Genomic DNA, 25900 nt, shown 5'->3' on the forward strand with positions numbered 1-25900 from the left:
ACTGTTTAAAAGATCTTTAAATGAGGAATTCAGGGGAGATGATTATGTAATCCCCATGCCTGACTCTAATATTGAGCAGGAGGAAAATCAGGCAGGAGAGGATACAGCAATGGAGAAAGGAACAACAGAGGTTAGGAGAATGGACATCAAGAGAAAAGGTAGTGCCAGTACAACTGACAGTAACAGGCAGACAGGCAATACTGGCAGTAAAATGAATATACTGAATCAGATGAGGAATCTGAGCAAAGCCAAACAGAAACAACTAAGGTGTTGTCTATACACCTGTGCAATGAGTCTGGATACCAAAATGGAGTAACTAGAATTACTGGTGCAGGAGATTAAATCGGATATTACAAGGATAACAGAACATGGTAGTAGTCATGACTGGAAAACAGGTATTGAAGGGTAAGTGCTATTCAGGAAAGACAGAAATATAGGTGAAGTTGGAGGAGTAACATTGCATATTAATGATGAGGTAGAGTGTAAAGAAATTAGAAGCAATGGAATGGATAAAACAAAATCTGTTTGGGTCAAAATCAGTTTGGGGAAGAAAGGTAACGGAGGTTCCACTGCGATCGTGCTTGGGGTCTGTTACAGATGCCAAGGTTCCAATCTGACACAGATAGAGACCTCTAATACTTTTAATTAAATAACTACTACTGGGAATTGTGTGACTATGGGAGACTAATTTTCCCCGATGCAAATTGGGGGACAGTGCTACTAATAATGGCAGGGCCCAGATATTCCTGGATGTGATTGCTGACAAATAGTCACTGAACCAACAAGAGGTTCTTAGAGTTAGTATTGGCAAGTAGCAAAGACATTATAGAAGAGCTGGTTGTAGAGGACAACCTTGGTTTGAGTGACCAGGGGTTAATTCCATTTAAACTAAACGGAAGAATAAAACAATAGGTCTGCAGCTAGGGTTCTTGATTTCAAAAGGGCAAAGTTTAAAAAAAATGAAGGGAATTCATTAAGGAAGTAGACTGGACTGAAGAACTCAAGTATCTGAATGTGGAGGAGACTTGGAATTACTTTAAGTCAAAGGTTCAGAAACCTGAAGCCTACATATCACACAAGGGGAAAAAATTCATAGGGAAGGGTTGCAGACCAAATTTGATGTACAAGCATCTCAAACGGGTTATTAAGAGAAAGAAGAAAGCCTACAAGGAATGGATCAGCAAGAAGCTACCTCTTGAAGATCAGAAAGTGTTGCAAAAAAATGAGAACTGCCAAAAGTCAAGCAGAGTTGGACCTTGCAAAAATCAGGCAGGAGAGGATACAGCAACGGAGAAAGGAACAACAGAGGGTAGGAGAATGGACATCAAGAGAAAAGGTAGTGCCAGTACAACTGACAGTAACAGGCAGTTAAAACCGATAGTAAAAGGTTCCTTAGCCATCTAAATAAAAAGAAAACTAGGAGAGAAGAAGTGGGACAGCTAAGCAATGAAACGATTAATCTAGGCATGGTGCAACAACTAACCAAATACTTCGCCTCAGTTTTTAATAAGAGTAATGAGGAGCTTGGGGACAATGGTAGAGTGGCTAATGGGAATGATAATATGAAAGCAGAAATTATCACATCTGAGGTGGAAGACAAACTCAAACAGCTTAATGGGACGAAGATCAGGGGGCCCATATAATCTCCATCCAAGAATTGTAAACTCCTTCCTGTCCTAGTGACCAAAGTGTTAAATTCCCTTTTTTTGTGCTAACATAGTGAACACCATGTGTATCCAAAGATACTTGATAGATGGACCCCCATCTCTACCCAACTGTCCTTCTCAGAATAGCATTCCATGGTTGAGGAAGCCATAACCCTCCTGGTGACACCATCCACATAGCCATGCATTCATCTTCAGGATTTATGAAGATGCTTAACTTTAAGCACATGAGTAGTCCCCACAGACATCAAGGGGAGTGAAATTACATACCTGTTTAACTGTTTGCAGAATCAGGGTCTTGGTTTTCCAATATTTTGGTATTTGCCTACAGCGGTTTGATAAAACTCAGATATCTTAACAGGAGTAGTGTAAAAACAAAACCAAACCCCACAGCATTTATATTTTAGTTTCATCTAGAAGTACAACAGCACAATTTTTCAAATGAGCCTTGCAAAACCACAACTTAATTGAAAATCAATCATTTAAGAAAAAGTTATTTAAATTATTTAAACTAATTATTTAAATTGCTCCACCGTGGAATGGACACGATTGTTAGGGGAGGGGTTGTTTCCTTGTGTGACAAGCACAGATACTTAGACATCAAAATCCATCTGAATATTTGTCTACAATCATTAGTGGTAACAATCTAAAGGTGGTAAGTACAACAACAGTGATTTTTTGACAGACAACGCAGGCAATATAGCCAAGAACAGATCTTTGCATAAACAGTTGGTATCAATATGGCAGCATAGGGCTTTTCGGCACATAATTTGTTATCCAAAAACTTGGAAGAATAGATCATAATGTCCACATGATTACATTTTTTCCTCAGTTTGCAGCTGATATATACAAACAGGAAGGTGGCCATGCATTTTTCATGCCTCATGGAGTAAATACTTTTGCAACTTGCCAAGAAATGTGTGTCTCAGTGGCCCAAATTAATGAAACCCTGTGAAGACTACTGGCAGAACTAAATATTTGCAGAAGAGAACAAATACTGGGCTGAAGAAGTATACTAAGGAATTACTCCAAATACTGAAGCTAGTAGCAATGGCACTTAATTTTCTATACTTGGTTGCCTATAGCATAGAATAATAGAACACCCTACCTTTAATAACATTGAAATGGCCATTAAAAATATCCAATAGACATTTATGTTTATACTGTGTATATTCTACATTATGTAATATAATTATCAGTTAAAGTTATTACTTTGTAATAGCACTGTTTTCAAGTTGAGGCTTTGTAAATCTGACTTGAGTGATTTTTTGCGTGGAGAAGGAAGAAAAAATTGTGACTTAAATCACCTTATTTTAAATCCCTCCACCCTGATTAAACAGATTCATCTTATTGTAACATGGAATCGTTATGAAATTACATTTAGATCAAATAAAAGCAAATGCTACTTTCAGACAGTGCATAGTTAACTTGTGGAATTCACTACACAGTAGCAACTGAGTCAAATACAATAGCTGAATAATTCTGTCTATGTTAATACATTGGTCAGGTACTTTTGGACTTTTTTAATCATTTAGGCTTGGTCTACACTTACCCCGGCGATTTGGCGGCAGTCGACGGGGGTTACACAAACTACACAGAAAACTTGTGTAACTCCTGTCAACTGCTGTGCTTCTCTTCTACGTGCCATCTTCACTGCACTGTGCCGACGGGAACCGTGTTCCTGTCAATGCAGCACTACGCCACTTGCGGGGGTGGATTAACAGCGTCGACTTCAGGATTGACTGAGCGGGTCTTCACTGACCGCTCAGTCGATCCAGATAAGTCAATCTGACGGTGGCGACTTGGCCGCCAACAGTGTAGACATAGCCCTACATAGCTCAAGAGCCAGATGGGGAGAAAATGGAAAAATAATCATAGATTAGAGTTGGAAGGGACCTCAGGAGGTCATCTAGTCCAACACCCTGCTCAGAGCAGGACCAACCCCAACTAAAGCATCCCAGACAGGGATGTTTCAGGGCATAAAACTGACTATTGGGTTCAGCCAGCGCAATTTCCTCCCTCTGAGCATTAAGTAATGGTCACTGCCAAGTACAGGATTAAATGAACCAACCATCTGGCAAATCCTATTCCTATATTCCTTTTAGCCTATTTATTTAGAAAATTCAGCAGTTCTAAAATTGGTGGATTTTTTTAAAAAAAAATCAATATACAGTCTTGCAAATTTCCTGGTAAGAACTATTACAAATGTATCATGACAACCATGCATGAGGACAAGAGTCTGTTAATGCCATGCTAACAACTTCAAACAAAAATGTAATAAAAACATTGTTCACGGCTCTGTAACTGCTCTGGAGTAACACTAAGATCGTTTAACTATAAATGTCTCTAATAGAGTAGCAGGAACTGAATGTAGATGTTAACGTTTCAATAATATAAATTCTCATGTTTGAAACTCTGAAATATAAAAACTGATAAGCTTGAATGCCAAATGACAATACAATGATTTTTGTATGCATTTCCTATATAGAACTTACATATTATTGTAATTAAATTGCCAAATCAACATAAAATGGAAGCTACATTTTCTGCTATGGAGAACTGCAAAGTCTGTATTTTCTCTTGCATAATTATGTTTATTTACTATATGATCCAGATGGCAGGAAGGAAAAGGGACACATCAGGTAACAACATGCACCTAATATTTGGCAACATATTTTTATTCACGTTCAAAACAACAAAAAGGAAATTCAGAGTAACTCAAACCTAAAACATATTCAGTGTAGGCTTATATTTGATTTTTTAGCTAAAACAAAATAAGTATGATGTATTAGATAAATTACTATTAATCTGAGAACATATACCCTGGATTTGCAAGTGGATAGGCTTGTTCTAATGGTTTTTTTCTATCTACTACTCTAGCCTGATAACTGATATTGTTGGATAAAAATGCAGAATGACACTCCATTTGTAACTACTGTAGTTTTTGGTTTTAAAATCAGCTCTGATTTGGCTAACTGCATCCCTGAATTCTACAAAAAACTAGCAGAAACATTCTATTATTGCTATCCCATCTTCTCTCCACCTGCTAATTTAAACAACCTGTTACATCTTGGTTTTAGAGAGTAAGCATTTTGGGGCAGGGACTATCATTTACTATGTATGTGTACCATGACAAGTGTAACAGGGCCTTAATCAGGTTGAGGTGTCTGGGCACTACTACAATACAATAATAAAATTGCTTTTAACAATGTAATCTAGAACTATTTGATTATTTTGTATCATTTTCTTTTATTAATTGTTAAGTTTCTTTGACATGATTTTTTTCAAAAGAAAAATAAAGCACAAGATAATTATGCAAATTGACTTTTGAAAATAGTTATTTTAGACATACTGTAATATTTGAGCAAAGTGTGCAGCGCACCATCAAGTCAACAATGATGTTGTACATATGCAGTAATGTATGTTAGCAGACTTTAATGTAGATTTTTCTGCCTAATGCCCTTTAACTGAAAATTGAGAACATTCAGTAACACATGAAAATTTAAAAACACTTTAAAATGTTTCTTACTATTAGGAGTTATAAGAGTATATTATATACAAATCTCCAACATTTTGTTCTTTATGAGTAAACACCTTGTGAAATCTATTCTGTTGTAATTTTATTTAAAAGGCATTTTTTGAGTCAAAGCAGCACAGGGGTCAAGTGCTTTTCCCTTCACTAATTTTTTTTTTTTTTAAAGTTATAGACAAACTGTCATAATGCAACTTTTTAATATTGTAATGCTAGAAAAAATAGCTTTTTACAATAGAAGTGTTAACAGTCTGAACAAATGACAATAGTAAGTCGTGCTGCATTTCAGTACATTACATAATAACATTAACCTCATATTTGCAACTAGCTCTAGAAGCAGTTTCCCAAATATAAAATTTTTCTTGCAGTTACACTGTAGCAGCAATTGAAACAAACAATGTTTACCTGATGCTCCAACAAAAAAGTAACTTACACCATATACACAGGCTTGGAAAGATTAGATTTCTATTGGTATATGGGAATTGTTGGTAAATGTTAATTTCACTGTATACACAAAAACTGATGAAAAATACTTTCATCAATAATAATCAAAATTTAGGGATAGGCCAAGTAAGAAAAATACTGCTTGAGAGTTTGATTTAAGGCTATTTACTTAGTATATTTTGAAATATGATGTTGACAATGTGTGTTTTAATTATTATAAAGTTTTACCTTTTTGAAACCCAAAGTCTATTGTAATTAGTCTGACAATCAATATTTCCCACAACTGAAAATTTAAAGTAATAACATTGAAAAAATACTTAAAAATAAACATCACTTAAATTATAAAAAATAAATATTGAATTCTGCCAAGCCTACATATGTATCAGCATCCCTATTGCAACACTGAGGGAAAGCATCCATTAGGACACGCTATCTTCCAACAGTACAGGTTAATGGATGTCCTATAAAGGGATTGTTGAAGTTAACAGTTTAAAATGTACTTTGTAGTAATGGATCTTCAATTAATCAGTAACACAACCAGGGAAAAGCTTGCCAATCCAAATAGATAAATACATTTTTGCAACAACTGAGCAGTTCCTAGAATTTAAGGAAAATTCAACTGCGAGTTCTCTGTTGAGATGCCTTTTTAGGAGGGGGACAGAGGCACAATAAACTGGAAACATTCTCCCAGCCACTACATATTTTATATTCTATCAGACTGGCATAGGCAAAATATCTCATCCCAATTTAAATTTGCCTTTAATTTGTTTTCAGTTAAATTTATACACCTAATAATATAAGTTTTCAAAGCAACATTCTTAAAAAAATGTGTTCACATAGGTAAAATTCACCTACATACAGAGGGCCAGTCTAAGGCTTTCCATGCCACTTAAGCCCCTATAGTAGAGCTGTGTCAGAAGGCTATGAAAGGAAGAACTATGTAAGCAGGCTTTTGTATTCTGTGCATCTTGAGGGAAGGAGGAACTCAGGCCTCAAACCCCCTATGAAGGGGAAACAGTGACATTGGTTGCAAACTATTCCTGTGGAGTATTATTTGCAAAGAGGCAATGCAGGCCTAACAGCTGAAGGATAAACCATCCACCATCCCAACTACACTTAGGGCCCCACACAAAGAGAAAGTAATCAGAATTTGTTCCGCAGGAATGCATTTCACTTATAATGCTTTGTTAAATTAAGTATGGATTTTTTTTCCAGCACGCTGCAGCTACTGTAGACAAGTTTTAGCTTGCACAATTTCATATGATTTACATTTTTTCTAAAGACGAAGTACAGAAAGCAGTTTTTTCATTGTGAAACTTGAAGTTAATCACAATTTTTGATTCACAGAATAGTTAAATTCCAAAAGAAGATATTAAATTAATATCAATATTGTTCTCTTTCAATCATTTAGAACTATGAAGTTACCCACACCAAAACAAACCTGTTAAACCATTCAGGTTATGAAGTCAAGCACTCAAAAGTTAGGAAATGCCAGAATTAAGGTTGCCTTCAATTAGTATGGATCCATTGCTCTGGATTGAAGTAATAAACTCATCAGTATTTCTAGCCTATCCAGCAAAATGAAGGCTGAATTCAAAATAGGATTTTGTTTTTATTTTTTTAAAACAAAACTGAAAGCTTATGATACGTTTTCTGAACCCCAAAGCCTTTCCAATACAACTATCAACAGAACCAAGGAGAGACTAAACTAACCACAAGTTAAATTGGAAATCAATTACTATGTTGACATCATTATTACATTTCAGCCTTATTTAACTTTCCCTCTTGTTCTGACTTTAAGACAAGGCAAAATTCCATGCTATGAAACCTACTGAGGCTACTAGAGCGTCTGTCCAGAACAATGGATCCAGGAGAGTAAAACAAGGGAAGAACTTTGTGCAGGTCTATGCTTAAAACACTATATCAGCACAGCGGTGCCAATGCAGATGCACTGCTGTAGCATTTAATGAAGACTTTCCACACCAACGGGAGAGAGGTACCCTGAGACACGGTAGCTATGTTGACAGGCAAAGTCTTCCACCAACATAGCACTGTCTACACCAGGGGCTAGGCTAGATCAGTACAACTATGTCACTCAGAGGTGTGGATTTTTCACATCCTTGAGCGATGCAGATATACTGATATATGTCTGTAGACCAGAGCTTAGTTTTACATGTCTGTATTTTGGTTTCTCCTTTGATTGATACACTTCTCTAGACAGAAGTCAGAGCACGGGGGTGGGGGGTGATGATGGAGGAGGAACTGCAGACCACTTTTTCTGCTGTGTTGAAAATAAGGGACACCGAATGAAGTCTATTAGTCACTCCTTGCTTAACTTTCTCACTAAAATGAAGTCATAAGACAAATGATCTAGAGTCCAAAACAGCAAGACTCTGCCATTTATTTTTTTAAAGTAGCTTTGAGGGCTTTTAGTACTTCAGTAGAACACCCTTGGTCCCCAGGTTGCCTCATTAGAAAGCAATCATGAGTCAAAACAATTAAGTGAGAAATATTTGGATGCAAGCAAAGGCTGAAGAACGAGGCATGGTTTTGTAACGTCTAAATAAATTCCCTTCCAGAAGCTGTGGGGAAAAAATTCTAAGCTAGATTTTATGGAGAGGTGGGGGGAGGGAGAAGAGGGAAGAAATCACTATAAGAGTAATGTTTTAGCCAAAATCCCATTTTTCCCAGAATCTCTGTATTGCTCAGTAAGTCCAAGTTTACAAAGGAAGCTGCAGACACTAGGAATTTGAAGATGCCTAATGCATCAGGTTCACTATATTTTGAAGGTTCTGTTTGATTTTGGACACCCACATCCAAATTACAGCATAAAGTTGTGATCAGCAAAACTAATAGTATGACCAACATCTGGACTTGGACCATTTACCTTTTGATATTAGTGGGAAGGTGGAAAAAAAAACAAAAAAAAACACCAGTTAATTACCAAGAGGCCCTTGCTCAAGCTTCTGGACACCTATTGCTCTTAGCAGAATTTGTGAACTTTGCAAAACAGTCCTGACCTACTTCTTCCTTCAAGGAGTCTAATTTTGTTGTGATTAGAGGCTCTCTTGAGTTAGATCCCACTTGCCAGTTAGAAAAAGTGTCCTGGGTGAGGTCAGGAAGGGGAAAATAACATTCTTTTGGTAGGATATAAATTAGCTAACCTCTTGCTAAGGTACTTGCTGTAAGATAAATAAATAAAATAAAGTATTTATTACAGAAGATTGTCATCTCTCTCAAACACATGATGTTATAGTGTTTCTAACAGCTGTTACATTGAACCTCTGCCCTGAGCCAAGCGTGGTTCCCCCATCTAGTGTGACCAGAAGTCCCAATTTTATAGGGACATTCCCAATATTCAGAGCTTTATCTTATATAGGTGCCTAGTACCTTTCACCCCTTGTCCTGATTTTTCACACTTGCAAACTAACTGTTACCCTATCTCTATAGATGTTCTCTACACTACAAGAGCTATCATTACTGAAAATGGGTATATTGCAATAGGTGCAGCAGAATTGATACTAACCACAGTTTAACTACAAGTGTAGCCAGGGACAAATTGTTCATTTCAGAAATAGTCATAAAAACCTATTGTCTATGAAACAATGCTGAACATTGTAGTTAAAAATAGGCTTGGTATAACTTGTTTTTATATATGTATATACTTTTGACAGATAATATCAATGTTTATTTGTAAAGGTTTTTTTATTTCTATTTAAATTTTCACAGTTTCAGGAAATAATGGATGGGTCAGATAGTAATTATGTATTGACAATATATGTTGAGATTCAAAAGATTAAAGATTTATAACTGTTAAAACACAAAATTGTCAACATCGTATGTCAAAATATACAAAGTAAATATTCTTATACCAAACTCTCAAGTTCTCAAGCAACATTTTTCTTATTTTGCCTATCTGTAAATTTCAATTATTGATGGAAATATTTGTTCATTAGTTTCTGAGTGTATGGTGAAATAGAAACTTACAAACATTTACTGATAAAAAACTAATGCTTCCAAGCCTACCTGTAGTTAAGTTATGGTCAGCATCAGTTCTGCTGCATCCACTGCAGCAATGTGTACTTGTTGCAATGTAGAGAAGACTCAAGAAACAAACCTCTCTTGGAACTCACACAGAGGGAGTGTCTGTTGGAAGTTTGCCATAGAACAGATCGCCTATAGGTTTTCAAGGGAGAACATCCCTACATCATTCAGGACATGAACATGTAAAGGGCCTAATTATTCAACCTACATATTAAGATAACACCATACTAGGCAAAACCTAGCGGAGATGATGATATGCTGGATACCTTTTAAACTTTTAATTAAAAATTTTTTATCAGTAATAGAAAGGCAAGGAAGGTAAATCCTCCAGAAACCTCTCCCTCCATACAAGGAAATTTAGAAATTACATGTAGGAAGTGGAAACTTTCTGTCAAATACTAAATCAACAAATTTGCCTTGTGAGCTTGAGATACTGAAGGCAGACCTGAACTGATACATGTCTTGTTAGAATAAAATCTTTATTCCACATGAGGTGGGTGTCTTCAAGGACCGCTAGATAGAACCGTCCTGACATGATATGGGAAGGTGGGAAAGAGGGTGTGGAAAGTCTTCTGTAAATACTGTACAAGATTTTTTGTCCAAGAAAGAAGAGTGGACCAAAAACATAAGAAAGTCAGATGTAAAGCTTGAGGCCCTTCTTCATTGAGGACTTCACCTCCCAGATAGCTTAATCCCATTTTTTTTTAAAAGAGCGAATTGCTTCTTGTAGGATTTAAAAACAAACTAACTCTGATGTACTGAAGTATTATAGAACAAAAATAGGTTTTTCCAAGGATCTCAGAAATCCATGCACTCTGGATTAAAACGAACATCTTTAAAGACTTAGGTGGCCTCAACATTTGGATTTTTGAAATAAGATAGCAAAAGCAAAACATTCTTAAACTATTTCTACACCACTTGGCTAGGGGATAGCATTCACTTAGGATCCTTCTTTTTAGAGGGCTTAATTTAGTTTCAATCCCATGATACAGCTGTCTCCATAGTTTTTTTGTAGTAAGTCATGCCAATATACTATTTCAGTGCTGAGATGCAGGAACTGCTAGTTTCTTCCTGCCCTTATCTTTTTTCCCCTTTCAATAGGAGAACTGAGCAAGGGAAAAGACTAAGATGTTCCCTGCTCACATACGCTAACATTTCTGTCCTAAAATCATATTTCTTAGGAATACTGAGATAGGTTAGAAGTGAATATAACAGCAGTGAAGGGTTAAAGAGAATTTGCTAAGTAATACTGCCCTCTTTAAATCTGCCTTGAGCCTAAGGACATGGATGTAAAGAGGGACTTGTGGCTTTAAGGTAACCAAAAGAGTCTTGGCCCCTACACAAGCACATTAAAACAGGAAGTTCCTCCTCCACTCCACCCTGGCCTGGATTGCAGCCAGTGAGGGAGCCGTCATTTCAGAAATGAAAGCACATGGAATGCATGTGAGAGTATGCATGCGGGGGTGGTGGGGAGGAACCTGTGTTCTGGTTGTTTACACAGAACCTAGAGAGGCAACTAAGCTTTCCTTACAAGATTTGTAGTTTGATACTAGTTATGCAGAGAGTAAGGCAAATGCCAAGAAGCAAACTGACAGTACTGGTTCAAAAACTACTCGCCTGCTGTCCTCATGGAAATATTGTTTGCCAGAAAGCAGAAGATTGATTCACAATGGAGGCATGAAGTGATCATGAAAGAAAAGCAGGTCTGTGTTAAAACCACTTTGCTGGACCCTTTGCCATTTACCCCATTCACTTTACAGCAAATCAGGAAGAAGTTGTGTTTGGCTCCAGGAAGGTATGCACTGGCATAGGGAGAGAAGATTTCTGAGACAAATAAACTTGCCCCCTATGCACCATACTGCTTTCCAAATAATTGCTGCTGGGATGCTCAATTACTGATCCATGTTAGGCATCTATTGCTAATTTAGGGGCCTCTTCAGTGTCCCCAAAATGCATCTGTGAAGACCTCTCTTCCAGACACAGCCAAACTAGACAGAAAAGGAGAAAACTGCTAAGAAGAAAAAACAAAAACAGGGAAATCATTTTTCAGATGAAATAATCCTTTGCAAAAGGCTTTCACAACTCATACACAAAGAAACCCTCTGCTTTCACACAGCAAAATAAAAACTCTGAAGAGGGCTACCAGATGCGGATTTCAGCTGTCCTGATCCACCCTCCCCACACCCCCACATAAGGTAGAGGAACTGTCTCCCTTCCATTTGACTAACTGAAAATATTCATGGATTACGTTTTCTGTCCAGAGCAGTGGATCCATCAAAAGAAAACACAACTACCCTAGATAAAATGACAATTATCTGATCCTGGTAATGTGCAGTATATTTAAAGATACAGTATACAATAGCACAACTTGCGTTTTAAAGATGAAGGAACACAAATACTCCACTTTTAGCATTTTTATATTAAACCTTTAAAATTGAAAGATGAGTTAATAGGGTTTTTCAGTATCTATATTATGTCTATATTGTAATTAACATACTTTTTAAAAATGAAAAGGATACTAATATCAGCTTGACACACTCACCTTTGCCCCAAGAGAAATGTCCTTAAGAACAGAAAAACCACCACCAGAGTTTTCAATATAATGGTTTAAATCCTGTAAAACAACTAACTGGAAGTTAGAAAGGACAGTTTCTCTTTCAGATAAATACTAGTTCGCATTTTTTAAAAATACCGGTTCTATGACAACAAGGACTCTAAGAAGCATGAGCTAAATTCACTTGGTGATGTGTGACTGATCAACTTATTTATATTTGAACCTGCCACAGTTATCCTTACAGTTTATTCTTAGATTTACAGCTTAAAATCTTGTACCAGGGCAAATCCAAGTAAAAATGGTATAACACAGAAATTTCTTGATAAATAAGAAATTCAGTGTAGTACCTCTAACCATTTGGAATTTAAAGGGTGAGGGACTTCTTCAAATATTCAAAAACTGAAATATAAACCTGAATCTCAGACTTCTGAAAATAGAAGTAGGAAAGCATGTCAAGAGTTACCAAATAACTCCATGTATCACAAGCTTTAAAAAAAGTTTAGAAGCAGAAATGCAACCCAATTGCCAAGAAAATACTATTTAATGTGGCATCGAAGCAGTTAAAGTTTCCTACTAGACATTTATCCTGTTAGTGTTGGCAGCCCATTGAACATACTTTAACAAGTTTATAGTGGAACTTCACATAACAAAGATTGGATACAAGTTTAAAGGAATGCTTTACATTTTAAGTAAAGTAATCAGTTTCTTCAATTTCTAGTTCTCTAAACTATTAATCACATATATTTCCTGTGTGCCCTCACAACTGTTATTTGAATTATGTTGGTCACAAACCAAAATCTGGAAGTCTACTATGGTAGGCACTGTACACAGCAGAAGATCAGAGCTGGCCTGAGAGATTTTACAAGTCTAAGGCCACATTTCTATGCAAACAGTTGTATTGGCTTAACTAGATTGGTGTAGCTTAAAATTGGTGTAGTTTAGCAAGTGCAGACCTTCTATGTAGGTGCATTTTACACAGGTTTAAACTGGTTTAGCTTCAGTCAGTAAATTATTAAATTAAGAAACAGTCTGCAAAATCTGAGGCATATGAGGCTTGGGGGTACAGGTAGTTTAGGAAGAAATATGGGGGACAGGGAGTTAAACTTGCCTCTGTAACAATGTGTAGAAGTGCACTCCCTGACCCACACTGATTAGGTAAGTGGCAAGTTGATTTCTGTTCTAAACTCTTACCTCAGCCTCCCACTCCATTTGTCTATTTCATTCACCTGTTGTGTCCTGTCTGATATGTAGGTTGTGAGCTCTCTGGGCAAGAGACCCGTGTTCTTTGTTACTTCCAATTGCCTAACAAAATAGGCATTGAACCTTCATGGGGGTTCCTAGGTGCTATGATAATACAAATTAAAATAAACTAGGCTTAAACTAGTTAAGTGTGTCTATGTAAGCTGTTTACACCAATTAAACTAGTTGTAAGATCTATTTAGTTAAAACAGTTCAACTTTTCTCCTACAGACAAGGTTGATGTTGTGAGAAATGCAATAGTAGGTATAAAGTACAATAGGAAGGGAACACGGGAGGAAGAATGAGGGAACTGTTTGGACAACACAGAATACTCTAAGTAGTAGATAACTACATGCCTATCCCTTTTCCAACAAAAATCTCAGATCCTCTTACTACTCCATTCCAATGTTGGTTGTTTTGTTCTCTCAGCACATTTAACAAGCATATCCTGGTAATAAACCTCGTGATCGCTGACACATTTATTCTGCCTACAGCAATAAACTTTACTATCATCACTAAGCTCCGTGGACTAGTCACAGTACTTTCTTATAACTACAGAACGTCATAACAAAATGTCAGAGACATGCCTCAGAAATTAATTCTTCTGTACTTAGTAATACAACAGATTTTTTTTACTGAGATGCTATTAGAAAAAATCCCATATTCTGTAATCTCTTTAGAATTGGTGAAGTACTAATGTACTTAAATAAACCACATGCAAGTCATAATAACATTGTGACACAGTTAACTGCACTATCTGCTGCATAATAATACCCAATCACAAAAGAGGTGAAACATTTGATGGTATCCAACTAAAATGAAATCCAACATATTCAAGTTGTGAAATATGCATAGTATTTCTTCCAAAAGTTAACACAATACATGCGGCCGGGGGATGGGGGGGGGGGGTGTTAGTTATGCCTATCACTTGATATAGCAAACATTAACATACAACACTGCTATTTTACAAGTTTTGTAGAGCTGTTTAGGCTCATAATTTTCATAACTGTCTAATATAGGCAAAGAATAGAGAACTACTTGTTACATTAAATACCATTTTAATTTAAAAAGTGTACAATCTATTTACCTCTTCAATAAGTCAAGAAAGCTTTATTCTCCCTGACCTTCCCAAATCTTGTACAATGATTAATAGAAAGAGTGACAGCCATCAGCAGAATCAAAAGCTAGCTATAATTTAAAATGGAACTTTAACAAAAATTGATTATTTTGCTAACACATAAAGCTGCTAGAACAAGGTTAATAAAATACTACATCATATTATTACTTTTCTCTTTTACTTTTTAAATACATCTGCAACAAACAGAGCAGTAAAAGAGAATGCTATGCTTTAAAAGAAAGCCACACGAGGTATGTGATATTTCCAATGTGCAATCAGAAAAACTGGGGTGAATTCTCTCCTTGTATAAATTATATTTTTTCTTAACAAAAACAACCAAAAAGCCCCCTTCCTTAAAGTTTACCAGTTTGATTAAAGTATATAACTTCTATTGTAAGGACGAACAAACAAACAAATAAACTTCTTATCCTTCCATTTTCTGTTAAGTTTTGAAGTTGTTTAGGTCAGAGGCCATGCTGTCACCTGGCTCCTTTTACTTTTGATTGGAACACACATAGCATATTGTTCATACTACCTACGTGTACCTAAACAAAAATATTCCCAGGGTCAGATAGCACTTACAATTTTATCAAAGTGAAAACAGGATTAACTGAACTTTTAAAGATAAACATTTTAGTTTCCTTTTTGTTTCCTAATTTAAAAATACAGTTAAAATTGAGTGTTAAGTTTCAATATTTTAATTTTCAGAGGTATCAGACATTCACCACATCAAATGTAAATGTCTTTCCAAGACAAAAAGTGTACAATCTATTTACCTCTTCAATAAGTCAAGAAAGCTTTATTCTCCCTGACCTTCCCAAATCTTGTACAATGATTAATAGAAAGAGCGACAGCCATCAGCAGAATCAAAAGCTAGCTATAAAATATTATTACTTTGAGGCCACACCTGTCCCTTCAAGCAGTTAGTTTTATTTTTAATTATATATCACATGTACATTTGGACTTTAATTTAAAATTAATATGCAGTGGAAAATTAGAAAGACAGAAGGCTTAATCTACTATGCACTACATACATATTTATTTCAGCTGTAGTAAGATATTGCACATATTTTTACATAGAAGTAGAGTTGACTTCTGAAAATTAGTGTTTTGACAAGAACAAATTTATAAAATGATCCTGTACACAAATTAGGATTTCTAACTTAAAACATTCATTGATCATAGAAATATTGGTTTGTGTGGAAACACACCCCAGACGCCAAAAATTTTAAAAACCATTTCACTCTTCCAATTCTGCACCTCAAGCACCTTTTCTCCAGACAGGATGGGCGTGTTGGTTGCTAAATCATGTCTTCCAATTTCCTTAGCTTTTTGTGTGACTGTAGCAAAACGTCCCTGCACAGACAAGTTAGTAAACTCAATCCATCCTCAAAGGCAAATGTGTCAGCATTAAAACAGCTGCATATATCATTACAGTCACCCAAAATTGCTCTTATTTTGAACATTTGTCACTTTTCTCCTATTTGTGTTGCTTATTGATCAATCAAAGCGGCTGCCAAGTTACCAACTTCCTATAGCTGTGCTTCCCACAACAAGCAGTAGAGGATTTTAGGGCTTAGATAGTTCTCTTTATTTAAGATTTGGGTTCTGGTGTGAAATCTGAAATTTTTAGTTATGTCAAAAGCATACCTAATTTTTAAATTGTATTCAACATACATAATCAGTGACTGGGAATCACCTCACAGCTTGTGGACAGAGGTAGTTCAGTATAATAATCATAGTAGAAGAATATAATGCTCTTTCCTTAGCTTAAAAAATACTGACGAACAGATTCGTAACAGTTCAACTTAATATCCTAATCATGTGGCCCTATTAACAAAACTGTCCCAAACAATGTTTGTCAAAGCAGCAGTGTGCATAATAGACCTTGGACTTGCTTAATAGCTACTACAATTTCTTTTGCTAAACTCTGTGTAATTATTTTCTTTGATCCGACAGAGAAAAATAAGCCACAGACAGAAAATAATCACCACAACACCATGCTCAGACATGCACAGTATTCTGTTATTTTATCTACAACTGAAAGTTTTCTAAATCCCTTTTTCCTCTCCCTCCTATTCTTCCCCCCAATCACTTCCTCACAAATATCAACTTAAATGGCTATGACAGTTTGAATAGCAGAATGAAAACTGCCCTGGTGCTAACAAATGTAAATCTGGGGAAAGACGTGGTAGCGATTGTTGTCTCCTGCTGCGTTTCTGTGTTGTTTCAGATGGTAACTGACACGCCCTGTAATTTAACAGTACCAGACAGTTCTATCTGTCCCATCTCTGGCAAAACACTGCCTCTCTGTTTCTTTTCATTACGCATTATGAGGGTATAAATGCAGCTCAGTAAGATAAAAAGCGGTAGTTCATGTTAAACAAGAAGGATCCACAGAAGTACTTTCCATTACATCTCCGTTCACAAGTATTAACAAAAAGAGATGGCAAAATGTGTGTTGCGGCAACACCACACAAGACCAACATTTTTCTTCTCCCGCCCGCCCGCCCCCGCCACCAGGCTTCTGCAGCCCGGCTCAGGAACACACACCAACGTCAATACCAATTGCACAAACGTTTCAACAAAAACTTGGCGCAGGAATCAAAAGGCCCTTGGTAGCGGGAAGGAAGTGACTATCCAGTCTCGCTGAACTCGGGTGCGGTGAGGGGCAAACAACCTTCAAACTGATCTCATCGCGGAGAAACGCAGCGAGAATCTAACCTGAACCTGTGCAATGCCACGCCGAAGGCAAGCAGACACAGCGCCTGCCCTCTCTGCAGCATGGAGACACAGAGGTTCGCTAGCTCCCGCTTAGATGCTCTAGTGACCTTTGACTACTGGAGGAGAGCGATCTGTTGCAGCGGGTTGTGTGCGCGCTTCCCCTGGCGCATTCCTCACATTCCAGCACAATCTAAAGCCCCAGGAACAAACAGCGTGTGGTCCCCCCCCCCCACACCCTCTCCGTGCCTTTCCCCGCCCCACACACAGTACGAGCCGCACACCTGCCTTCTCATCCGCCCTGCGCGCCACTCCGCAAGCGCCCTGTTTGCCGCACTCCCAGAACATGCAGGCAAAACCAGGCAGCCTTCCCCCCCCCCCCCCCGCCGACTCGGTGTCCGCAAAGGGGCAGTTCCATGGGCCTGCCACCGGGAAGCCCAACGCGGAAAGGGTTAGCGGAGAACGTGGCTGCGTTCATTCAGCCCAGGCAAAGGCAGTTTTACAAGCAAATGGAAGGTTGAAGGGAAATACGAGCTTGGGAGGGCCGGGGGGAGAAGGGGTCTGGGCGATCGAGGTTAAGACCGGAGAGGGCGTTCGGGACAGTCGGGCTAAGGGCAGAGTTTGGGGGAAAGAGTCGGGCCACAGGCAGGGATGGGGGGGCAGTTTTGGGGGGCGATCATGGAGAGACAGGCTAGAGGTTGGGAGAGGGAGAAGAGACTAGTGAGGGAAGGAGGGAAGGATTTGGGGAGCTATGGGGAAAAGGCAGGCCAAGTGGGGAAAGGCTGGGGATGGCTAAGTGGGGGGGCAAAGGGTTATTGGAAGTGAAAAGGCAGAGAGCTCGCAGAAAAGGCATCCGGGGATGAAGGGAGCCACGACCCCCTCAAAGAGACTTAACCTCTCCCCTCGCCTCCTTCCTGTTGGATTATGCTCCCTCCTGGCTCAGCCGCCCGATCCGCAGCCGGGTCCCCGCCCCGGGGTACCCCCCATGCCCCACAGCGCCTCCCGTGCCCCAAAGCCTCACTCACCGTGCAGATGACGCCGCTGGCGGGAGCTCCAGGCGCGGAGGTGCCCCACCTGCAGCCTCCCCGCCGGGCCTGGCCCTAGCCCGGGCTCTCCATGGTGGTATGCCGCCGCCGCCGCGTCCCGACCCCCTTTCAGCCTAGTCTCGCTAGTCCCGCCTCCACGCCGGACGTCAGCACAGCGGCCTGCCCTGGGCCCCGATGCTATTGGAAGAGTTCTGCTCAGGGCCGCCCTCCATTGGTCACTGCCTCATATTAAACCAGCCAATGAGCGAGCTACTTGAGGTTGCTAAGGTTACTGATGCTGTGATGGGGTTGAGTAGAAGACGCTGCAGTTTCTTGAGGCTCTGGTGTGCGAGACGCTAGGGGAGCGGGAAGGAGGTCACTGGGGGAGAGGCAAGGGTCCGGGCCGGGCGGAGGGAGGTCACTGGGCGGGCGGAGAAAGAGGGAGTCGCTGGGGGGCGGGAGATAACTGGGTGGGGGTAAGATCCTTTTCCGCGCTCTGGGGGCCTCTTCTTAACCAGAAGCACCTACTAGGGGACACGGGAGCCAGCGCGCTGCAGCCCTGGTCAGGCTTGGTAGCTGTCAGGCTAGTCTAGCTCGCCTAAGAGGTCAGGTGAGGGAAATACATTGACAACATAGTGCGAATCCAAAACGTTCCCACCCTAGTGGTGAGGTTTCCCCCAGACCATTTCTGCTCGTAGCTTGAGGGGCTCCTAAGATACCATCTAAGAATCCATCCTTCTCCTTTCGGTAAGTGTGACTCCCAGCCTTTATTTCAGTTCTGACTTCCTCCCAACCAGTCTGGGCTCCTGGTGAACCCAGTCACTGACTATTGTCACTATACATTGTATAAGTGGGTCTTGTGAGAGAATGGCTGTCATAGCTATAGCTCTGTTGGAGTGGGCCATTTACTTAGCCATAACAAGAGCAAATATAGTACGAGTTATTGCTGTCTGGAAGACCGAAGATGTAGCAACTAATTACAAAATGGCTACTTTAGAACTACAGCTGTCTGGCTCTTCCAAATTTAAAGGGACAGCCCCAGAAAGGTATGCTGGGAAAAAGTTTTCCCTTTAGTAGAGTCAGAAAAAGCTAGTAAGTTACTAAGGAAATGATGCCTGCTAAAGAAATAATATCTGTGTAGTGTATATCCCTGCTGTATTAGAGGTCCTAAACAGACCATACAATACAGAGCATTATCTGACTGCTAAATTTGATTGTGCTATTGTCCTTCTTATGTGAAGTGAATTTCAAGACTCCTTTGTGGGTGCAAACTTTTGTGTTGAGTTGTTGCCTGTCTATGAAACAACTCAGAAACTGAAGTCTAGTTTATTTATGTCTAGATCATCTATATCTACAAACTAGCTTGCAACCTATGGTTTGCTCTGTGATAACTTTAATCTTGGTCTATTTATTGTGGAGTATGTGTTATACACACATGCAAATGTGGTTGTGATGTTAATGTGGGAAGCTAAGTCATGTGATAAAATGCATTTTATTATAGGTCTCTAAGCAAGTTGCCTGTTCACTATCCTCTGATCTTGTATAAAATAGCTGCCTTTAAAAATATTAGTACTGAATCTGGCCCTCTTGGCAAGTACTAAGAGATAGCTCTGGAGACTGAAGTTCTCTCTTTCCACAGACCAGCTACAGTAAGGGAATTGACCATACAAGCTTCCCTATAGTGTACCACAACTCTGAAACTGACAGGACCACCTCTAGATGTAGGGGAGGTAGTCAGTCTCCAATTTTATTTAATCTTTGATCATTTTGTTTATACTATTATAAGGATTTCGCTTGTCACTTTGTGTTGGCTACTTTGCAGTGACTGGTTGTAAAATGAAACCACCAATTCATTTAACATGAATTACTAAACAGTCATCAGATAATCAAGTCTGTCACACCCTAGTAAACTGAACCAAACCTGTGACCTAGAGGTGAATATTCCCTGGGCTTGATTCTGAACTCAAGGACACTGGTTTTATACTGCTATAACTTCATTTGGAACTGTTCTGATCTCACTTAAACTGGTATAAATCAGAAACAAGTCAAAGCAGCATTGCTGGTCACCTAAGTCAGCCAGTGCTCTAAATAGGTGGTTTCTCATTATTTATTTTAAAACATCCTTTCCATCACGGGGGGAGGGGTGGTGGGTAGTAAATGAGGTCCAAATACAAGTTCAAGTATGTAACTTTTGGTGTAATTGGGAATGATAGTAATTACTATTTCATCTCTATATGCAGTGAGTTCCCAATGATGACTGGTGTTTTGGTTCTGTGCTGCACCTCTTGGGAGGCACAACACAGAAAGAATAGCTTTTATGCTATCCTGCCCTTGAGCTATCTTGGCCTCCTTTCAATTTTGGGTGGCTCCAAAGACAGCTGCCACACCTAATATAATCTAGAGTAGCCTGTTGTGCTGGCTGTGGGGCATCTGAAAATCCCTGAAGTGCCATGCATCATGGGCCCACCACAAATCCAGCCCCATCTGGCATATACCTGTGCTGGGGCTTGCATAGGGGGGGAAGCATGGTATTGCTGACAGTGGCTCTACTCTGTGCCTGTATTGAGCTAGTTCTCCCACAGCCTTTCCAGGAACGGGGGATTGAGTCTGTCCAAGCTTGTTTTGGCACTAATGGGAAGATGGAGAATGGCAAGATCTCACAAAGTAATTTGCCAGATTTGTAAGCATGTTGAAGGTCATTTTCTTTATTGGTGAAGCTCAGTAATTTCATACCTGTTCTTTGCCATAGATTCATAGAATTTAAGGGTAGAAGGGACCCTTAGGTCATCTAGTTTGACCTCCTGTACATCACAAGTCACCTGTTATTCTTGTATTGACCCCAGTAACTTGTGTTTAGCTGAAGCATATCTTCCCAAAAGGCAGCTAGTCTTGAATTGAAAACATTGAGAGGAAGAGAATCCACAGTTCCCTTGGTAGTCTGTTCCAGCTAATCACCCTTGTGGTGGAAAAAACCAACCAACCAAACAAAAATTTGTGCATAATTTCTAATTTGAATTTTTGGGCTTCAGCTTCCACTGGCTTTTGTTATGCCTTTCTTAGGATTTGATTTGGGATAAGAGCATGATATACTTTCTCAATGTCATTTGGAAAGGACTGTCTCCATTGCATTCACTAGTAAATCCTATAAGAATTTGGTGTCGATTGTTCCTTCTGAAGTGTCTGAAATTCTTATGACTTTTAAATCTGGTCTCTTAAAAAGTTTCTCCAGGTCTTCCACTCTTTTGGATGAGCAGTTTAATTGATTGCAGACTGTTCTATTGGTGCTTTGAGCCTCCTACCTTTCAAGACATTAATAGAGTTTCCACTTAATTTAACCTGTCCTAGAATTGGTCCAAATTGGAATTTAGCTTTTTCACAGAGGTTCTCAATACTTTCAAAATACTACCATGGCAGCTTTAATTTGAACTAATAGTTTTATATTTGGGGTCCTCTTACCTAGACGAGTGCAGGGGAGCACCTTTGGCTATTGGTAGAGTAGTGGGAACTGCAAAAGCAGGAGCCTTAATCTGTGAAGATGCTGGATTATGAAGATAAATATCAGCTAGCCTTGAAAACAGTACTTTGCTTTTGTGGATTTCTTTAGCTTTATTGTATCTATCATCTAAGTCAGATGCTGAAGTTACAGGAGTTTGAAAATCTATTGATTAGTTGGAGGAGAGGGCATGAAGCTCATGGAAAGAAAGCTGACCAAACAAGCAGCTCTCTAGCATCTTCAAGAGAAATCATTCAGATGTATATGTTTAGATGTACAGTTTGATTTCAAAATAGTTATTAAAAGTCTATTAGTTGGTTTTGGTGGGGGGCGGGATTATAACATGGAGCAACTCTAACAGTCATGATGCAATCAACTTCTGTTCATTTGTTTTCTGCAATCCATTGGTTAAACGTAGTAAATATTGTTTTTGATTTTTCACACACTTAATAAAAGGCCTATTTCTCTGTTTCCTAGCAGTAAGGTGACATATTTTGTTGCTTGTCAGTCAGTTGTTTTTAATATAAAGAACACAGCTTTCATTTAAAAAGTGGCATGCCTTAATATAATAAATAATAATAAATTTAGTATAAGTATAGCTTGTTTGGTTACCATATTCCTCTCTGCCGATGATATTTGGATGGATGGGGGATTGTTCTGGTTACTGTCAAATAACCCGAATTAAAAGCTGAAAGTAATTTTCTTCTCCATTGCTTTGTTGAAGCGTCAAGTTTGAGCATTTGACTCTTGTTCTTACAAGGTGCTGAGCACAGTCACTCAACACACTGTAGGATACCAAGCAAGGCTTGCTGTTCTCTATTACTGCAGCCAACTAAGCAGGACTGTTTCATACCCAAAATGGGTATCCCAGTGAGCAGATCGGAGGCAGAATTAAGAGCCAAGTCCTAAATGAGGATAGAGAGTAATTAGCAACTATCTTGGCCTAAAGGTATTCCCTATCCCAACCTTATAGTAACTCTTTAGGAAAATACACTCAGTAGCAGGATATAACCAGTTCTGAAGATCACAGGCAGCAGTAACCCTTAATAGGGAAAGTTGTGTTAGGGTCCATTGCAGTATCTACCAACTGTAGTGATACCTCTACCAACTCCCAATAAGTCCATAAACCTACCCATCTGCCTGTTAAACCTTAGTTTTATATTGTGAGCTGTAAATTTAATCTGTACTGAGAAAATTACCAAATGCCAAAAATTCTTCCCATCAGGCCAGGGATACAGAAGTCCAAGCTGTGACTTTTGCAGGGAAACTGCAAAAAGAAAATTGGATTCTAGAAATCTAACCTCCGCCACAAAAAATTATGTAACGAACAGTGTGGTAGCACACAGCACTCTGCATTCATTCACAGTTACAGGTTCCATTTTGTTGTCACCAAATGCTGCTATGCACACTGCACAACAAAAATGGGTTCAGTAGGAATAACAAAACTCTTACAGCATAAAACAATGGCCTTGGAGTCCTGACAAATTAAATATCCTGACTGCCAGAGCATGTATGTCACACACCCTCTTCGGCTATCTGGAGAGATAAGCAATTAATTCCTTCTTCAAAACACCCACTACGTAACCAATATAAAAACCATTTTTCACCTCTTAATCACCATAAAGAAGACAAGAATGAAGACAAACCATTCCACAAAAGGTCGTTTTTGAATCGCATATTCCATTCTACAAAATGCAGGACAGTAATTCATATGTCCCCAATGTGCCTTCATCAAGGGTTCAAACTGCTTGTTTTGTTTTTTCTTTAATCACAACCCTGAAGAAATACAGTGATAACTATATGACCTACTACGCTGAGAGTGAGAGCACATCACTACCCTTTAGGTAGGAACCAGTGAAGCTTTGCTTTACAATAGTGATGGAACTAAGTTGCACAGAGACTGTAATTCTTTCAGATGGAGCTGCTGAATCACACATATTCTGGGCTGCTTTAATTGTTGTGTATCAAAGTGTAGTATTGAATGCTGTGTATTTTCGGCTCCACTGGCTTTATAACTGTGGTACCGATGCACCTGTCTCAGGTGTTTTATCAGTGTTACGTATGCTACACCAAGTATTATGATGTGGCAAATGGTATTAATAAAAAGCCATGTGACTTGAAGATTGTTGAATGGATTTCTCAATGGCAAAGTTAACATGGTCTTACCTAAAATGTTCATGAAAATTACTTGTTTGTTGTTCTGATTTGTTAATAAAAGTTTATTTGTAAAATGCACATAGTTATATAAATAATGGATGGTTTGATAGATATTTTTTAAAATATTTCAGTTAAATTACTGAAGGTTAACTGCTTTATAATGTAAATCAATTGCTTCATTCATGTCAATATTAACACTAAATATACTAATCTCTTTTGGCATTCTTAGGTTTTTAATACTGAAATAACCAATTTTGATAGCAAATAGTATTCCTGATTCAAAGCCCTTTTGAAGTCAATGGGAGTCTTTTATATTCAGGCCCTTTGCGCAGGGTTAGTTGGTCTGATGGCAAAAACTCCTGAGCCCTGTCTATTATCACCATGGTGAATTACAGGACCAGTTTTGCTACCACAGACAAAGCAGTTCTGCTGAGCAAGATGATTTAATTGTACAGCATCTCATAAGATCAGGATTTAATTGCACATAATGTTCCCTTTCTTGACAATTTCAAGCTACTTAAGCTCTTCTGTAGGATCATGCCACTTGTTTTCTCTTTCAAACTGTGTAACCCCATTCTAGGTTACTTCCATGCTCTTCTTGCCTTCTCACTCTCCAAGTCTCCTGCATGTCTGCTTCCTCTGTATCACTTTCTTCCATGCTGAGTGAGAAAAGATCAAGATGCTTTTACACCTAGAACTCTTTCTCCTGGTTTGCCAAGCAATCACCCTTTCATGCAAAACCCGACTGAAAGTACACTTCTTCTGTGACGCTTTTTAATGTTAATCCACCATGTAACACTTTTTAATAACTGCACTGTTACTGTAGAAATCCACTTCCTGGTATTTTATGAAGCATCTGTCAAGTATTGTTTGGCCTATCTAGACTAGAGTCTAGAAGGGAACCATGTCTTCCATTATGTTCAGTATAATGCCAAGAATATACTTCTTAATCAGTACTTGATCCTGGGCAGTAGCTGAGCACTCTGGTGCCTACACAGCAAAACACTAAATTGTTGCTATTTGTGCTTAAAGTTAACCATGAGGTTTATTACTTTGCTAGATAGGGGCCAAAGTAATCAGCACCTTGCAGGATGAAGTCCTCCATTAAAACAAAACTTAAATATGCATTCAGGGCATGCATAGTAACTTTTAAAAAACCTTTTTAAAAAGGGGAGCAAAGAGGACCCGGGTAATTCAGCCTAACTTTGATCCTAGAAAGATACTAGAACAAATTATTAAACTTTATTTGTAAGCACCTAGAGGATAATAGGCTATAAGTAATAGGCAACATGGATTTATCAAGAACAAAGCATGTCAAACCAACCTAATTCCCTTTTTTGTCAGGGTTACTGGCCTAGTGGATAGAGTGAAGCAGTAAATGTGAAATAGCTTGGAGGTTTTTTGTAATGCTTCTGATACGGTTCCATGTGACATTCTCATAAGCAAATAGGGAAATGTGGTCTAGATGTGGTGGGTGCATAACTGGTTGAAAAACTGTACTCAAAACTAGTTATCAACGGTTTGCTTAAACTGGGAGGACATATCTAGTGGAGTACTGGTTTTGCTACTAGTGAATATTTTCATTAATGACTTGGATAATGAGGTGGAAAATCCCTTATACAATGTAGGGATGACACCAAACTGGGAGGGATTGATATCATTTAGGAGATCAGGATTAGAAGTCAAAAGGACCTTGACAAACTGGAGAATTGGTCTGAATTCAACAAGATGAAATTCAGTGAAGACCAGTGCAAAGTGCTGCACTTAAGAAGGAATAATCAAATGCCAAATACAAAATGGGGAATCACTGGTTAGGCAGTAGTGCTGCTGAAAAGGATCTGGGGGTTATAGTGGATCACAAATTGAATATGAGCCAGCAGTGTGATTCTGTGTGGGGGAGGGGAGACTAA

General features: G+C 38.7%; 2 protein-coding genes across 3 annotated transcripts in view; one reads left to right on the forward strand and one right to left on the reverse strand.

Moving 5' to 3' along the window:
• PKP4 (plakophilin 4) overlaps nt 1-18481 on the reverse strand; it is a 244646-nt gene extending 226165 nt beyond the window's left edge. The window contains 1 exon segment of the mRNA XM_067549418.1: nt 18341-18481. The gene's annotated coding sequence lies outside the window, so the exon portion shown is untranslated.
• A 394-nt stretch (nt 18482-18875) lies between these two features.
• CCDC148 (coiled-coil domain containing 148) overlaps nt 18876-25900 on the forward strand; it is a 110961-nt gene continuing 103936 nt past the window's right edge. For both annotated transcript variants that reach the window (XR_010920130.1, XM_067549881.1), the window contains exon 1: nt 18876-19087. The gene's annotated coding sequence lies outside the window, so the exon portion shown is untranslated. The remainder of the gene's footprint in view (nt 19088-25900) is intronic.

Source organism: Emydura macquarii, unplaced genomic scaffold (assembly GCF_026122565.2).
Source record: "Emydura macquarii macquarii isolate MOO-44397 ecotype Brisbane River unplaced genomic scaffold, CSIRO-AGI_Emac_v2 contig_1253, whole genome shotgun sequence".
NCBI lineage: Eukaryota > Metazoa > Chordata > Testudines > Chelidae > Emydura > Emydura macquarii.